This window comes from Gekko japonicus, unplaced genomic scaffold (assembly GCF_001447785.1).
Source record: "Gekko japonicus isolate JY-2015 unplaced genomic scaffold, Gekko_japonicus_V1.1 scaffold130, whole genome shotgun sequence".
NCBI lineage: Eukaryota > Metazoa > Chordata > Lepidosauria > Squamata > Gekkonidae > Gekko > Gekko japonicus.
The window spans coordinates 1,088,404-1,100,031 of record NW_015166423.1 but is presented as its reverse complement, the minus strand read 5'-3'; positions in this window follow the sequence as shown (position 1 = coordinate 1,100,031).

Here is an 11,628-nt window from a genome sequence, read left to right as displayed (position 1 = left end):
CACACAGAACTGCTTGCAAATTATTGCTCTCCCACCTACCACAAAGGTGTTCTGAAAAATGCAAAAAAACAAAAGAAAGAAACCCTCAAAGAAAAATGAGTAGAACAACAACTGGCAACTGTGTGTGAGGAAGAGAAAAAGCCAAGCTGGACCAAAAACCCAGTGCAGGAAAGCCCCCTCTCCTGTTCTCCCCTCTTCCTTCTCATACTGTTTCCTCCTTGATAAAATAATCCTGGAAAATAAAAACTTATTTAAAATAGACAGGAGAAATCTTAACTTACAGTTCTCAGATCTCTATCAGGAATGGGATTCTAAATAAAACAGTGAAAGGATGTATGTGAGGGGACCTGAATAATTCTGTGGCTTTAACAAGACGAAAAGTCTTTACTTGGCACATTGAAACCTTACAGGATCCTTTTCATGCAGGACATTTATAGTTCAATACTATGCAGTTACTCCAGCTCACAGCAATCAGTGCCTTTCAGCTAAAGTAATTGCATAGAATTGCCAGCCTTCCAACCCAAATCTGAGTATCTAGAATTTTCACATTTGGGCGTTGGACAAATAGAAAAGGCATACAGACAAATGTTTAGGTACATCTAGTAGCTAATGTTTGTAACATATTATACAATTACAGCTCTAGACATATCGGTCTTTCTTTCCATCTGAAATGTACATTCCACTTTATATCATGGCCAAGGGTAGCCATGGCCCATACTGCTTTCATCAGGAGGGCGGAGATGACTGAGAGAAGAGGCCCATCCATGCTTGAAATGCATAGTTGCCTTTATTGATAGCAGTAGCTTTTGAAAGGGATGAATCTACCCAGATGTTCTAACTGGACATTAATAAAAGTGAATGGTCCACCTTTTGTTACATTGTGATTGCTGTATGGCTATTTGGCCAAAATTCATAGGTCCAAACGGTTACACCTTTGATAATTCCCTCATTCCCCAGCAGAAGATGTTTCAGTTCCATAGGCAGTCTTTGGTGTACCTGTAACTCGGATCATTGCAGTTGCATATAAAAATCCAGAGCTGAAGAGGCTGGGATTTCTGTTCGGCCAAATATCTCGGTGGAATTAAACATATGAGACAGAAGCCAGAGAGAGACCCATGTAGATGATTGACTTATTCTTGAGATGAGGTACACAGCTGAGAGCAAAGCGTGGTCCTCTGGGATTTATTCACCATTCCTTATATATGTAATTCCTCCTCTCATCATGAGTATTTGTGCATACTGAGGGAAGAATTGACCCTTAGGTCATTTCTAACCTTTGTTTATTAGCAAAAAAAAAAAGATAGATTAGGGTAAATTTTCTCTCTCTCTATGTGAAGGGCTTTCATTTGTTTCTGACAATGGCTAGCCATCTGGTAATAATTGAATGTTTAGAATCAAGGACATGTGTTTTATTAGTCCTTCATTTTCCAAGAACCAAATAATAGAAAATGTTTTCTATTATTTGACTTTCTGGAAACAAATTTGTGTAAGCACTGAACTAGCTTAAAGTACGATCAGTTTCTGTGAATGAATGACATATGCCATTTCATTTTCATAGGGGTGAGTCTGCAACTATGTTTGGCATCCTGAGAAGAGCTGGTTGCTTTTGACTTAAACACTGTGTTATATTGACACCATTATTAGAGTGACTACAAGAAGGAGGACCCGCAATACTCACAGGGTTGTTGGTGGTGGTGGGAGGAGTATTCCCCACAGCTCCCAGCCTGCAGAAGCAGGAGCTTCGCAGGAGGAAGAACTGGCAGCAGGTGAGTCCAGCAGGTGGACCCATGAGGCCCACCAAGGCTTCTCCCTCCTCCCCCCGGTGGTGGCGGCGAGGCCTGAGGCCCGCCAAGCTTTCTCCCTCCCCCCTCCCCAGCGGTGGTGGTGTCATGGCTCCTGCTGACTGCGAGCAAGCAGTTCCCACTGAGTGCGAACAAGCGGCCCCAGCGGAGGATCTAAGTGTGGCTGGGGATGAGCTCTCAACTCCCGCACCTGACAGAGCTGAGCTTCCAGAGGCTACCCCAGCAACAGCTGAGGCAGAAGCACGCCTGGACAGTTCTCCTCCTGATTCGCCGCCAGCGGTATCCCGCTTGAGGGAACAGCACCGCCAGGATTTCGCAACCCGGCGGCGAGAGGCACGCATGCGTGGTAGGCGCTCATTCAGCCCCGAGTATTAGCAGGAGCCGGGACTCACTTGAGGCGCGCTAATTGCCAGCAGGCTTATGGGCTATTTAACCCACGCCCCTCATGCTAACAAATCGTGCCAGCAACTAGTCTCTTCGGATGAAAGCTCTGCACCTCCTCGCTCGTGATCCCAACTCCTGGTTCCTGTCTGGATTTCCTCGACTTCTTGACCCCGACTCGAACGACCACGCTACAACTCTGCACCCCAAACTTTTTACTATCTGGCTCTTGACTCTTTTGGACTCTGGTTTCCTGATTACTCTAACGGTTTGTGATTTGAACTTGGCTTTCCGGTTGGTTTGCTTGCCTGGCTCTTGACTTTGGACTATACCTTGACTACCCCGCTCTGGCTTTGTGTATTGAACTTGGTTTTTCAGCTAACTTGTATACATGGCTCTTGACCTTGGATTGTATCCTGACTGCCTTGCCCCTGCCAAGCCCTGCATCGTGACAGGTGGCAGCAAGGAATACTGAGGCCCGCCAAGCTTTCTCCCACCCCTCTCCCTGGCGGCGGTCGTGAGGAGCCCTGAAGCCCACCAAGCTTTCTCCTGCCCCCTTCCCTGGCGGTGGCGGCGAGGAGCCCTGAAACCCGCCAAGCTTTCTCCTGCCTCCTTCCCTGGCGGTGGTGGTGAGAAGCCCTGAAGCCCGCCAAGCTTTCTCCCACCCCCTCCCCCCTGGCACCGGTGAGGCCTGAGTGGCTCACAGCCACCGGCCCTCCTTTTACTACAGTGACAGGGATCATCAAGTAGTCTTACATTTGGGGGGGGGAAGTGCTTAGTGAATATTAGTAAGGCTTGTCTTGGGCTGAAATCACCTCACTATTTCTGTGATCTATTTCTTTCTGCTACCTGGGTTTTTTGCACTGAGTGTCATCTTCTGCAAGCCAGAGTATGTATCTCTCCTCTTTGGAAGAAAAAGTAAGCTGTCACTTCTCAGGTATCAGCACTCTTCCCTGTCCTCCTTTGTGTGAGTAAAGAATACTGCACTTTGTGTGAGTAAAGAATACTGCACTATTTGATCTGGGCTGCCATTACCCCAGCATTGAGACTTAAATCTGATGTAAGGGGTGCATCTGCTTTGTTTAAGATACAAAAACACCAAATATATTATTTTTAAAAGGCATGGAAATGCCTGGACAGGCAGTAATCTTGAAATCCCTGACTTCAGTATAATTCCACTGAAGTAAATGGGTCTTTGGATTTTAATCTACTAGCCAAGTGATATACATTAAATATTGTAGTTGAGCAAAACTGATTTCTCTGCACGCCTGTGAAAATATACAAAGCTATTGATGTGGTATCATTGACTTATGGAATACTATTACACAATGGATTTTTAATCTAATTTCTTGATTGCTGATCCAGATAAGGCACCATTGAGTTGCTTGATTGCTGCATTTCTCCTTTTCAAAAATCTCTTTTAAGGATTATCTGCCCAAGTCCAAACAGAACGGGTGCTGAAGTGCAAGGTCTTTGTTATGCATGAGGCCCACTGACCATTTCCCAGCAGCCCTCAGAGCCATGAAACCCAGCTGATGACAGATGGTGAGATTGTCCTTGCAAATTTTTCACCTTAACATGTCAGGCTATATGGAAATACCCTATAGTCACTGGGGACACTCCTAGCATCTCTTGATAGCTGCCGCAAGATTGAATCCCTCCCCTTTTTAAATGAACCACTTCGAAAAGTAGTTTAGCCATTCTTTTACATTTGTAAATCCGCAGAATATACTCTTGGTGCTTCTGTTGCACAAAGAATAATACAGGAGAGAATGCAATGTTTCTTTACATGATCAGGGGTCTGTAACAGGTTTGCCTGCTTTGAAAGTCACACAAAAACAACCCAAAAGGGGTGCTAATCGATTTCATTGCATGTATTCCGACCACAGTATTCACATCAACCCTTCCAAACTATCACTTTCATTCCTCTGAGGAAAAGTAGTCCTTTATTTTCAGTCACCTTAGTAAAGTTCTGTGTGGCCCCATGGCCTAACACCACTTAAGGTAGTTTTGCATGTGGGCGTTAACATGTTGTAATATCCTTTGTGCATAAACCTATTTAGAAAGCAAAGAAGCACCACACAAAGAAGCGAAACAGGGGCTATATCACATTAAGCATAATGACAGTTATGGTGTAATAACAAATTAATAATAACAATAACTGCCCTTCTTATGAGGTGGGCTCAGGGCGATGTACAACAAATTAAAAACAGATAACATAACAATTTAAACTGTTAAAATTAAGAGCTATGCTACAACAAGTTCCCAAATCCTAAGGCACCATAATTTACAGATTCCATAACCCCAATCAGCAGGGGAGGGAGCAGGCCCGTAGCCAGGGTTTTTAAAGTTGGGGGGCATTTAAATTTCTTAGGGGGCAATGTCTAATTGAATTACGGTAAAGGAATACCCGGCTCCTTCCCCACACCTGCCACCACTCGGGGGCCCTGAGCTGGATGGGAAGTCATGGGGCCTAGCCCCAAGATGCCCCTCTGTAGCTACGGACCTGGGAGAGAGGAGGACTAACTGTACCATTGCTGTCCTCAACCGTACGCCTGGCGGAACATCTCTGCCTTGTAGGTCCTGTGGAATTGTAATAGATCCCGCAGGGCATGTATGTCAGTTGGCAGAGAGTTCCACCAGGTCAGAGCCAGGACAGAGGAAACCTAGGCTCTGGTTGAGGGCAGCCGTACACTCTTTGAGACAGAGACTTCCAGCAGATTTTTATCACTGGGTGCTACATGAAAAATGGTTTAGTGCTACATGGAAAAGCCATACGAATCTTTCTCCCCCCTCCTGTTCTTACCTTCTCCCTTTGTGCACTCAGAGACAGCTGGCAATGTCTGATTTAGCACAGCATATAGCTTACTATAATATGCAAGCTGGTAAGTGATAGTTTGCACTTGTCTGCCAAACCAGGACTGCAAACCATGGGTTGGCTCTAACCAGATGTTTTGCTGATGAAACAGGAAGAAGCAGGGATCTCTTTGACCACCAAAAAAAAGGCTATACTGGGGATGACAGGATCCGATCACATCCAAGTTAGATTAAGTGATGCACTCTACATGGAGGGGGAGTGCTTTGAAAACACTTTGGAAACTTCAGTTATTCCAGAATGTAGTAGGCAGGCTACTATCAGGGGCAGGATAAAGGAATCATATCACCCCTGTGTCAAACAATTTACACTGGGTGCCCATCTTTTTCTAGGCAGAATTGAAACTGTTGGTTCTTTTCCACAAAGCCTTAAATGGCTTGGGCTCAGGGCACCTAGAGGATTGCCTCCTCCCATCAGTTGAGATCATCTTCTCAAGCCCTGTGCCCCAACCTACAGAAGTAAGGTGGATAAGTGATCCAAGACAGGGCTTCTTTGGTGGTGTCAGCTTGCTTTTGAAATGTCCTCCCTCCTTCAGGCTCACCTGGTGCCTACTGTAGTCTCCTTTAGGCTCCAGGCCAAACTATTTCTCTTTATCTGGGCTTTTCACTAAGGAGTTCCACATTAATTTTGTTTTGTTTTGCTTTATGGTTTGCTCTTAGTTTGAGGACCATTTTATCGATATTATGTAAGCCGCCCTGAGCCCGTTTGTGGGGAGGGCGGGATATAAATATAATAAAATAAATAAATAAAAATAAAATTATTTTAGACTCTTCCACTTTATATGCAAGGTGGTTTTTATTTGCATAATTCTTGTTTTATTGATGTTTTTGTATTTGTTTCTATTTTTTACTGTGTTTGGTTCTGTTTTGTTTTTATAAACTGTGTCAAGCAGGTCTGGAGAGGCAACATACACATTTTATAAATAAGTAAATATACAAAACCCACGTGGGACAGGACCTGTAATAACGAGGAGAACTGGGTAGGATTCAGGACAAAAACTGCCTAGACTAAATATAATCGTTTAGATCTGGGCTAGAATCCTACTTAGAGAGGGAGTGCAGACCACAGTTTGATGGCATATATGGAATAGTTTGTGCTACAGCAGAAGTAGAAAAGAATAAATAATAGACTTAATACCAATATATGTAATAATAACCTGCATTGAAGCATATTGCCACAGATTTCCCCCCCTCATACAAGTGCTGTATCAATAAAATGACTGGTAGGATCCATTCATAAGGTTTCCAGTGTTTCATCTAGTCTGGGTAATGCCATTTGTCCCATTGGTTACAGTGTGACTAATGCAAACCTTTTTTGTTGAGTCTTCAAGCTATAATCCCAAACAAATGCTATTTGCTCATTGGCATTTCGTCTCTAAATATTTTTGTTTTATGATTAACATGTTTTAAAATAGTTTATGGTGTGATCTCTTTGGACTGCTTCATCTTGGATAAGAACACTGTGAGGTTTGGTGAGAGGGGAAAGGAAGGCTGGGAATTTAGTTTCATTTCCCCCCCATCATGGATTTTAATGAGATTTTTTTTTTGCTGTCATTTCTTCACTGTCAGCAGCAGGTACCATAATTTGTTCATGTAATACACTGTGGCCTAAAGGTATTTTGCCACCTAGCAGAATGATCTCATAACAAAAGAATCAATAGCTCATTATTTGCAGGCCTAGAATACTTTGCATGTTGCTTTACAGATTTGGTTACGTTGAAGAGATCATTTGCAAATTAAAACAATCATAGGTGCAATCCATTAAATTGTGAGTTAATCTTCTTATAACAGACTTTGTTTTAAGCTCAACATAAAAGGTGGCAAGATATTTGACTCATTTAACAAAGAGCACAGGCAATATGATCTTGTGAGCAGTTATTAATATGGTTTCCTTTACTATATGTCACTAGCAGGTTGGGGTTATATATGAACAAACATCATGAATTCTGTCATTCCATGAGCATACTGCCATGGTACTGTCATTGACCGATTTAAATATTAAATATTTAAATGGTGTTGTGCCACTTTTCTGCTTATAGTATGAAATGAGAGGTTCAGGCATAGTAAAATGTAAGAGGAGATCATTTCAATAAAACTGTAAAAACCAAAACAGTCAACCATCAGATGGCAAAATTAAATTAAAACATTAGCACAGAGGTTTTCTAACAGTATCAAGCATACTACCAGCAATTAAAAAAAAATCTTTCTTCCCTAAAGGCTTTCCTAAAAAGAAAGGTCCTTGCATTGCCTATGGAAAGAAAGGGGAGGAGACTTCATTCAGGTATCCCTGAAGAAGTCATTCCATAGTAGGGTGTGCCACTGATGACTGACAAAGCACCATCTCTAGTCACTGTACACCTCCATTACAAATGTGGGGACCTCCAGAGCAAGGGCCTGTGATGATGATCTGAGCATCTAGCCAAGCTTTTATGATGATAGGAGGGCTTGAGTATCCTGCTCCCAGGCCACGTAGGGCTTTCAGATCAAAACTACCATGTTCAACTGTGCCCCCAGACCAACTGAGAACAAACAGTGACATTTCCACCAATGGCAACCTAGCTTGATCCTTGTTGTGTTTTAGATCTGGAGTGATGCCACTGGTTGTTTTGCAGTATGCACAACATGACAAACAGGCTGTGCAGGCTCCCATTAAGCTCTGTACAAAAGGCTGTAGTTTTTGGGCTGTAGTTTTTAAAACCTGCAATTTAGAGGATTCCTTACTTTTTATGCATGTTAAAAGGGGTGGAGATATTTTTTTTTCAGATGAAGAAATCCTGTAGGTCTTTGAGTTAAATGTGGGCACGAAGGGATCAGAATCCTACTTATGAATTCCTCCTTCCCCAGCTCCTATTTCTGCTTGACGCCTCTCATATGTGCAATATTTGTGGCCCTGATTACCAATGCCATTTCTACTGAGATGAGTGACAGGGACAGTGGGATGCCATTTCCGCCTGCCACTCGAAATGAATGACTCTTCTGCTTATTTTATGCCATTCTTTTCTCTTGGGAGCCCAGAAGATGAAGTTCTGCAACCTGTAGACTTCTCTTTAACCTCCTTGTATTATTACATTTGGTTTAGGCATATAAAATCCATTTACAATTGAGGGAGTCTGTAGGCAGTGCAACTATTTAGTAGTGTCTTTTAAGAATAATGAAAGCGGTAATGCTGAGAGCTGTAGAACAATTTTGCTGCAGTATTAATGTATGCAGTTGTCAACGATGCCCATTAAAAGGCAATTATAGGCTGAGGCAGCAGTCTTTCCATTCCCCCCCCATCTCATATTCCCCATGTGTGCATATAGAAATTCATACTGGACACAGAAGGAACTATTTAGGAATAAGATAACAGTTTATGTGTTAAGCATAGAACAGAAGTCTGTGGCCAGGATATTGTGCTGTGAATTAAGTATGCCCTACAGCAGTGGTCTTCAGGGATCCTCAAGCGGGCTATGGAACTGTCTGTGTAGAGCTACTTTTTTTTTGGGGGGGTGCATCTTGACAAACAACAGCCTGGGACTAGTTAGTGTATGTAGAGAGTCTCCTGTCTCACTTTGTACACATGCTGAGAGGACCTACAAGCAAGGCTGTTCAGTTTTCTTCCATGACTCTGACTCTTGACTTGTTCCTCACTAAGCTATACCTCCTAGAGTTTAGCTTATGCTTCAGCCCCCAGCTCTTGGTATGTTGGCCATGATTTCATGAGTGAAATCATAATTCTGCCCCTCTTCTTCCTGTCATGGGACTCTAGTGTCACCTGATTGGCTATTATCCATTTATTATTGACTAGAAGCAAGTCCTTCCAAAATGTCATCCCCTGGGGTTGGTAATCAGGTAGGTTCCTGCAGGTAGTCCCAAAAGGTAGGTAGGTAGATAGGTAGATAGATCAAGGTTAGCAGTTCCAAAGAAACCTAGCTTAGAAGGAGATACTGTTCTCAGGAGAATGGGAAAATAATATTATCAGCATACCAGAGGCAATGGTGATCTGGTTCTACTAAATGTCAAAAATACAGAAGAAACCGAATCTGAATTAATCATCCTATTTCTTCATAAATGTATCTCTTAAATGTAAATATGCCCCATTCATTTTGCATTACTTTATTTTTTTTAAGAACAGGGTGTTTTACGACCCTTCCTGTGTCTTTTCTCACGGCCACACTGTGAGACAGAAGATGGTTACTCATTTTGCCAAAAAGAAATAGAGACTGGGCGAAAAGGATTTGTCCAAGGTCCTGAACCACTTTGTGTCAGAGGTGCGCGCGTGTGTGTACTGCCCTTGAGTTCAAGTCCAGAACTCTGCTTTCTGAACCATTGCAAGTGAGTCTGGTAACCTGCCTTACTCACGCAGTGGAAATGTGTGAAGAAGATGCATGGGTGAGCTGTGAATGCTCTCTTCTTGCTTCTGAATTCTCACAGAAAGACAACTTGCTCATCTCGTCCACAGGAAATACATTACTTATATCCACATTGCAAGTACATGCTCCTTCCCATAGGTGAACTGGGCATGTTTTGCCCCTGGGAGGGTCCATGTACAGTGATCCTTGCCTGCCCCAAGAGCTGCAGCCTTGTGTATGCTTCCTGTTTCTTTCTTGCTCAGACCTAATGGTGTAGTGGTTAAGAGTATTAGACTAGAAACCAGGACACCCAGGTTCAAATTCCCACTTTGCCATGGAAGCTCGCTGGGTGACCTTGGGCCGTTCACACACTCTCAGCCTAATCTGCCCCACTGGGTTGTTGCAAACATTTAAATGGAGGAGAGGAGATTGTTTTAAACCACTTGGGGTCTCCCACTGAAAAGAAAGGCAGGATAGAAATGAAATGAAGTAAAACAAAGTTAAACAATAAATGAATGTTTCAAGGGCCACACTCACAACTTTGCATTTTCTCTGCCTTTCTTCTAGGAGCATGATATCGAGACCCTGTATGGGCTGCTGCATGTGGTTATTCAGGGTCTCCAAAGGGAAATCACCCAGCTCTCCTGACTTACCACAATGTGGGACTCAACCATGAGTGTACTGTTTTACTTCAAACTTGGGAGGTGGGTGTTCGCTTACCTCTAGTCTAATGGGACTTGCTCTATTGTGACAACCTGAGCTGTTCTTACAAGAGAAAGGTTCAGAATTAATATAATACAGGAAGACCAATGAAAGGCTGCCAAGGCGCATGCACCTTTGGGACTGCTTGCTGCAGGGGCCAAACGAGGACAAGATGTTCTGCAGGCATCATGAGCTCTTTGGGGGCATGAGCTGACCCAGTGGAGAGTCCAAGTGTGGGGGATGTAGAATTGGTGAACTGAAACTATTTACTGGTGTAATAAAATGTTTGTAACCATAGAGGCTTGCAAGTTGCACCAAAACTCTTCAGAACGCAAAACATAGACTGTGTTCTTACTTGGCTAGTGCAAGGGATGAAGAATCAGGCTTTGGTCTCTATGGAACATGAGTCACCTCCTGCCCAGTTTACGTGATATAGATGACGACATCCCTGGCTGGTGCTATAATGTCTGGCAGGAGTGTTTTCGACAAGTGTACATTGTTGCCAGGAGTGGTATGCATTGCAGTCTGTGAAGGATTTTTTTTTTAAAAAAACCTCTTTTCATCGTAGTGTGTGTCCTGCCCCTCTCTGCATTCCAGAGTTCTGCATCCCGCAAGTCACTGCTGAGGTTCTAATTTTGTGGCCCTAAGCAGTTACACCATTCTCTTCCATTGGAGTCAGTGGTCTTAGAAGGGTGTAACTCTGCTTACAGTTGCATCCACACAATGCTGGATATCATGTTGTAGCAAGCATTCACCTCCTGCATTCTTCTATCTGCACAGGAAAATCCAGTTGTCCATGACTGTAACAATAACAGAATGTCCACTAATGTATGGATGCAGCTTAAGGATCTCACTGTTTTGAATGGCCATTGTTTTGAATGGCTAGATAGTCTCCATTCTTTCAGACAGTTTGGATTCTGAACTCTGTGGCCAACAGATACTAAAAAGCCTCTTTCTTTGGAGCATAATATTGTCATGGGCCAAAAAGGTGTTATTGTCCTGGAAATCTCAAGGTATGTTCCGGGGGTGGCGAGTTAACAATGCACCAAATGCCTGTGGTGACCTTTCTAAATGAGCAGTCATGTCCTGTTAAAAGAGAGAACTCTCCAGGGTGAGGGTGTCTTGTAGATAAGGCCTTGGAGAGAAAAGATCACAGCAGATCCAAATGCACCTGTTGCCTGGTGCATTCCCACTATAATACAGAGAAAGACAGATATTTTGCCAATCCCCTGATGACGTAGCATGTAAAATATGTCAGAAGTCTTTAAGTCACACATAAGAAAAATATTTTCCCCTCTGCACTATTGTTTTTTCTTCTTCTCTGTTGTGACTCTGTATTCACACACACACACACACTCCTGAGTGACGAGCCAAAAGGAAGGCCCTGTTGGACTGTAAAACTTTCAATCTAGAGATGGAGAGATGCTAAAAGGAAGGAGAGGGAAAGACTGTTGGGATGCATTGGTTCCTTCAGAATGACTGCAGGAGCACCTGGATTTTCTGGGGGACCATTGGAATACCTTGAAATTAAGGAGGTT